General features: G+C 40.7%; 1 protein-coding gene across 1 annotated transcript in view; it reads left to right on the top strand.

Annotated features, from left to right (window-relative positions):
- The window catches only part of RBM33 (RNA binding motif protein 33), a gene marked incomplete at its 5' end in the record, with an annotated part of 86,496 nt that overhangs the window by 73,491 nt on the left and 6,445 nt on the right, over positions 1-6,560 (top strand). The gene's annotated exons all lie outside the window — the stretch shown is intronic.

Consider the following 6,560-nt stretch of genomic DNA (forward strand, 5'->3'; position numbering starts at 1 on the left):
ATTTTGGAGTTCCTGTGCTGCCTCCCGTATTTTCTTAGGCAATACAAGTCTGTCCTTTCTGTGAGGTTGTTAAAGCGAAGTCATCATATCAAAGCATATTTTTGGTTGGTTGCTGTCCTTGCTTCTATTGTTGACTTGCACCTACCCTCTTTTTTTTTTTGACATTTACCTTTTCCTGTCATTGCAGTCCTGGGGTAAGAGCACTTAGTGACCACTAGCCAGTGGAGATTTTGTACCATGTAGCACCATTTACTTTTTCAGACGAAAACACAGTCTCCTTTGAAGGATGTTATTTATCCTTCATTTTTATAGAGGATTCTGTTTAGGAGGGGCCTGTGAGCAAGGCAGTGACACAAACACACACACTGATCTATCTCCTGTGAAGCTTCTGTTTGTAAACTGCCTCCCGGAAATGATATATCAGTTAAACTGACTTCAGGAAAACAGGAGGTTTTCAAGTGCTGAAGGGCTTAGGAGGCCCTGTCTGACTTACTGTTAGTGCATTTGAAAATACTAGTCAATAAATAAAGAAACATACAGATGAGGAGAGTTTTTTGCCTTGATTTTTTTCAGTTTGGAGTGCTCCTTTTGACAGGATCAACATTTTCAGACAAATGCAATGCATGAATTGGTGGTGTTCTGGGAGACTTCTTTGTTAGTGGGATCATCTCTGTCTTGCAAAACACACTGCTCTCCTAAGGATGCATACTCTGCCTCATTTCTTCCCAATTTAGTAAATGGAATAATGCTGAATTATTTATGTCGTCAATTCAGAGAGGTTTAATTTGTTTGTGAAAGCAAAAATACTCTCACAACATACTTTGTGCCTTCATGTTCGTGGTACTCTAGGAAATTATTCATACAGTTCCAAAGCACATTTATTCAGTGTTTACTTGCTAAATCTTGCATGAGAATTTTAGGAGGAGATTAATAGAAACCCTGCTAGGAGATACTCATAGTTGAGAGAAGTTATTGAGAATGTGCTAAAAAATTTATTCAGTACTTGCTGTTTCATAGCAGATTCCAAACTCTGGTCTCTCAATTCAATGTCACAGATCAATTTAGAAGGATGTACTTAGAGATAAAAAACGATAACTCATTTTGTAGTAGGATTTGATACATCCGTGTGCCCTACCGAACTTGTAGTCTTGCAGCAGCATCAGCTGTACCTTTGGAAATGAGGGTTTCTAAATCATCATTTTCACCTTATCAGAGATCTCAAAGTAGTACTTTAAAAGAGATGTTTGAATTTAGCTAATAGTGCAGAAGGCCTTTTTGCTAGTTCTGCACTTGAATTTCAAGTCTGACTTGAAGAAGGCTAGAAATTTCCTGGCTTGTTTGAAACTGATGTTTCACAAATGTGGATAATGAGATAGATATACAGGGGAGAAGTGATCCTTTTGTAGGAAGAGTCTAAAAATGGTTCTACCATATGCAATATTTAGCTTTTCAGTTGGTTGGTTATGGGGTTTCTTTTGTTTGTTTTTGGGAGTTTTTTTTATGGTACCATCAGAAGTGGTACCACAGAAATGTTAACAAACCAAATGAGGGAGACCCAGCAGCAGTTTTAAGTGCCTTGTAAGATAAGAACTGAAAATGAAGTGTTTGAAAATCTGCCTTGTCCCTGTTCACAGCAATCACTTTTGTACAGATGGTGCTAGATTTTCAAAGAGGTCAATATTCTGAAGTGCATGAGTGGATTCTCTTGTGGCTGTTAATGTTTTTACTGGTGTTTGTGCTCAGTGCTGCGCTAAATCCCCTGCAATTAGAAATGGTCTAGAGGCTCTGGTAGTGAAGAGATACTCTCTACTTGGTTATTTCTTCATTCTTCCTTTAAAATGGGTTTCATGTAAGTGACTTGCAGTGAGGAGTGCAGATGTGAGCCCCTAAAGAGAGCTGAGTAATGAATGGAAGGGCTCCTTGCTGTGTGTTCTTCAGGGGTTTTGTGTGCAAGGACAGTATGTGTGAGAGGCAAGTACAGGTCGTGGCCATGACCATAGCAAAGAGATCTCAGGTAGTGCAGAGCTCTGGTCTTACAAGATGAAAGGCTTGCTGAACTTGAAATAGGTGGAGTTCGGGGAGGTGGCTATTGTGGGGAAAATGATAAGGTGAGAAATTCCAGCTGCTCTTTTGGAAATGAAGCAAGGTGCTTAAGTTTTCAGCTTGTTCAGATGGAGTTCAAGAGGTAGTAAGAGGAGAGAAATGTGAATCAGTTGTAGCTGACTCCATCTTTAAGATGTAGAATATCCTGTCTTAGCTGTTGACTATATTCAGCAAATTTTTCCTTAATGAACTGAACACTGAGACAGCAGTTTCTTGAATTTTATTTATCTTGGGGGGGAGGAAATGTGTGTGTCAAATTCATGCTATTTTTTGCAATTTAAAAAGGAATTTCAAATATTAATCAAAATTTAAGAAGTTATCTTCGTGCCTGGGTATTGGTTTGAAATGACATGTGCTGATTATCCAGCACTCAAATCCCTGGTTAAAGGCAAAGGTTCCCAAACTTTAGGAATCATAGAATACCAGGTTGGAAGGGACCTTAAGGATCATCTGGTCCAATCTGGTAGGACATGGATCCTTAATGGTAAGCAAGCATCTTGCTTGCTTGCCTTATATATCAATTTTTGCTGCAGAGCCATTGATCCCACACCAGCTCCTATTTTCAAATGCATAGTTTGGCTCCCGATTTTGTTGCAGTGTGCTTAATCCTGCATGTGTTTTCTCAGGAAGAGGATTTTTTAGAAGGGCATGTAGGGGAATGACTTTAAACTGGAAGGTGGTAGATTTAGATAAGATGTTAGGAAAAAATTCGTTATGGTGAGGGTGCTGAGGCACTGGCACAGGGTGCCCAGAGAAGCTGTGGCTGCCCCATCCCTGGCAGTGTTCAAGGCCAGGTTGGACACAGGGGCTTGGAGCAACCTGGTCTATTTAAGGTGTCCCTGCCTTAAGGCCTCCCTCCCTCCCTGCAGGAGGGCTGGAACTAGATCTTTAAGGTCTCTTTCTACCCAAACCATTCTATGATTCTGTAACAGAAAGTTTTAACATATTTATCAAGTCACTCCATTATCAGTGGATTGAACAGGGGAGGATGAGATTACTTTGTTTTTCTGAGTACAAAAGGGTTGGGATTTTATTTTAGCTGTTTCATATCAGTATCATTATTGAGGTGCAAGTACCTTGCACGAGCCTTGAAAATGGGAAGTTAAAAACTTTTCTCAATTCATAATGTTCAACGCTTCTAGTTTTGCCATCAGCTTGCATTGAGGTGGTGGTTCTGTGAGCTAGGGTTTGGGAATAGCTGGGTGTGCATAAGAGAAGATGAAGGAGACTTCTCCAGTTGAAGTTGGCAGTTCAGCATTTTTTCCCCTCCATACCCTAGAAATGGAGAAAATTATCTTTTACAGTGTATGAGCTTTGAAATAACCTTTATTGCCTAATAACTGAAGACTCTAGTTCTCATCCTTGCTTCATTAAAGCTGCTCTGTTATTAACATAGGAGAATAAAATACCATTAAGATTCTTGAGATACTGAATAGAAGAAAAATCTTTGGGGCTCCAGGAACAGCCCCTTATTTACAGCTGCATTTTACAGCTCGAGTATGATTAAATTAGCAGGAAAACTGGTTCATTTCAACATACAGTTTGCTTTCAGACTCTTTCTGGAGAGGATAAGCTTTCAGGTAGAAATAAGGTACCTCCAGTAAAATCAGAGTGCTCAATCTAAAATAATTACATGCTATAAATGAAATTATGTATTCCAAAGTGTTGGAAAGTACAGAAGATTTCTGAGCACATCACCAAAATGGAGCCTCCTGGGGACTGTGCTAGAGCAGTAACATTCAGTACACATCCATTCCGAACCACTTGCTGAACTAGATTACTAATAAGTTGCAAAGGTCAGGAAAAACACAGTGCATTCTTTTGGAGCTCTTGAATCTGGGTTTAATGTTTATCCTGTCTCTGGAGTGTTCAGCTCGTTATTGCCACCTTCACATTTTTTTTAGGATGGTGACAGATAGAGGGGATCACTTACTAGACCTCCAGATAATTTGAGTACTGAGTGATCATTCTGTGGAAGTGTTCCATCATCATCTTTGGTTATATATTCTTACACAAAGTGGTTGCAAACATACAACATCGGCACAGAAATCTCAGTATTGCTTTGTGAAGATTGAAGATTACAAATTCTGATGTTAAAAAGAAGGGAGGGAGAAATACTAAAAATAAAACCCCACTGCTGTGTATCAGAGGCGATGAGAATGCAGCTGTAGGTGTATTTTGAGTAGTTTTACAAATACAAGTTTGACTCTGATAATGTCGTCATCGGTCTTAGGAAGGAAGAACAATTCCCATGTTGGTGTGTTCCTCTTTGCTTTCTTAGTGAGACAGCGCTACCTAGTGCTCAGTTAGGGTAAAGGCAGCTATCCGCACTGACACTGTATTCAAATTGCTGAATTTAGTTGCAAGACTTAGCAGTGGAAATGACAAGCACACGTGGATGAGTACGCCCAGGACATGAGTGCCCTTGCAGATCAGCAGGGTGGTTCTCCGTGTGATGTGGCACACGAGGTGCACAGAGCTGGTGTGGTGGCCTGTGTAGTCTTCCCACCTGTAAAAACATTTTCGGCTGTTGCAGAAGCTGTGGATGGTCCTGCTCCATTCCTGGGGCTGTGGGAAGAGAAGAGCAGCTCCATCATGAGCCTGTCCCGCTCAGCACTGCTCTGGGGCAGCATGTGAGCTACAGATGCCCATCTCAATGAGAGAAGAAGATTCTTTCTTCTCACCTCATCTTGCATACAGGGATGGAAAGCTGAACACTTTAAGAAGTCAAAGGTGGCAGCAAAGCAGGAAGGAGGGACAGAAGGTGAAGAGATCATTTGCAAAAGCTGAGGATAAAATAAGCACATTCTGTCCCAGCCTCTGTGCCTGTTGGAAATGACTAGGAAGTATCACTCCCAGGAAGGATGCTTCAGGTGTCAGGAGATTGCGCAGATAATAAGAATGTGTCAGCATTTATTGATGGGAGGGAAGAATAAATAGAATCTGATCTTTCCTTTTAGGAAGTGCCTGCCGTGCTGCTGTTTGACTTGTTGCAGAGCAGGTTGGATCACACACTGGAGATGATGTTGGTTAGAAAAGTTTACACTTTCTGCATAGAGCCTTTTTAGCAGCTTCATATGGACTGCCCCTGCTAATCCCAAACTCACTGGTGAACTGAATGTATGTGCAGTCTGTTAGGCAGTCCATTTACTTCAGTGAAAGAAACAGAGTAAATGAGGAAAATTTTATTTCTCATGTGTCTCCTAGAATTGAAATTAGTGCTTGCTCCAGTCTCACTCCTGCCTGCTTGGTTTCCATCTCCCAGTGCTCTGTTATCTCACTCTTAACTTATCTGTGTAACCTCTGAGAGTTTTGGTGCCAAAGATGTTGGTTCTCTGCAAGTGATCTCTTGTTTTCTACTCATGGGTGTCCTGCTGCTTGTCTCAAGGCTCTTTGTTTTGCAGCAAAATTTAACTAGAGATTACTGTGCTGCTACTATCATACAGGCTATTTCAGTATTGTTTTCACTGATATCGTAGAATATTGTAGAAGTGTAGATTTAATTACAGCGCTTCTGTAAAGGAGGAATTTAAGGGCAGTGTCTGCATACCTGAAGAAATGTCTGCAGAGGGAATAGTCCTTTTATGATATTCATGCTTCAGCCACTGGTAATTGTTCAGTTGCAGAAAAAGCCAGAGCCTCTGTTTAATTTTTAAAGTTATTAAATAGTATGTTTTGAAAGAGTTTATAGGCAAACTCTCAATCAAAAACCATGAGTGATCATGAAATACTGGTTTTGTGGCATTATCTACTCAATACAAGGTATGCATCTTCCCATGGCAGTGCCTAAGGAAGCAGAAAAGGGAGATAATCAAATCAGCATGAGCTCTGTGCTGCCTAAATCCTTTCCATATAAAATACTCCATCTTAGCCTCAACCAGATTTTTATTTTTGATGCTGGGAATGTGTCAGAATATAATCTCTGGAGAACAGAGTCAAATGGGAACATGCCAAGAATACCTCTGCTCTCAGATTGGTCCCAGGAAATTCTGTACGGTAGATATGTACACCCAAATCTGTAACCAGTTGTTTGAAATCCCTTGGAAGTTATTGTATGTATTGTCAATTCTTTACACCTGAGCGGATCCGGGAAGGGGTTTTCATCCTCTGGTGAACATCTTACTAGGTCAACTTAAAGAGAAATGTGAATTAAGTTGTTTTCTCAGAACTGTGACGTTTGGGAGGATTGTGATATTTCAGCTTAGGAATTCATGATAGAAGGCAATTCTAGTGGAGTGCAGTGTGGCAACAGGGAAAGCTCCTGTAGAGGAAACATGAGTGTCCTCCCATTAAATGGGAGGTCAAGTATTGCTCAGTAAAACCAACCTGTCTCCAGAGGCAGTGCTGCATGTCTGGTTGTTTCCTGCCTCCCCTGACTGGCCTTTCAAAATCAGTAGGTTACAGAATAATACTAAATTCAGATCAGATGCCTAATGAGCCATGATACTTAGGGAAAG

This window comes from Nestor notabilis, unplaced genomic scaffold, assembly GCF_000696875.1.
Source record: "Nestor notabilis isolate BGI_N333 unplaced genomic scaffold, ASM69687v1 scaffold6017, whole genome shotgun sequence".
Lineage (NCBI taxonomy): Eukaryota > Metazoa > Chordata > Aves > Psittaciformes > Psittacidae > Nestor > Nestor notabilis.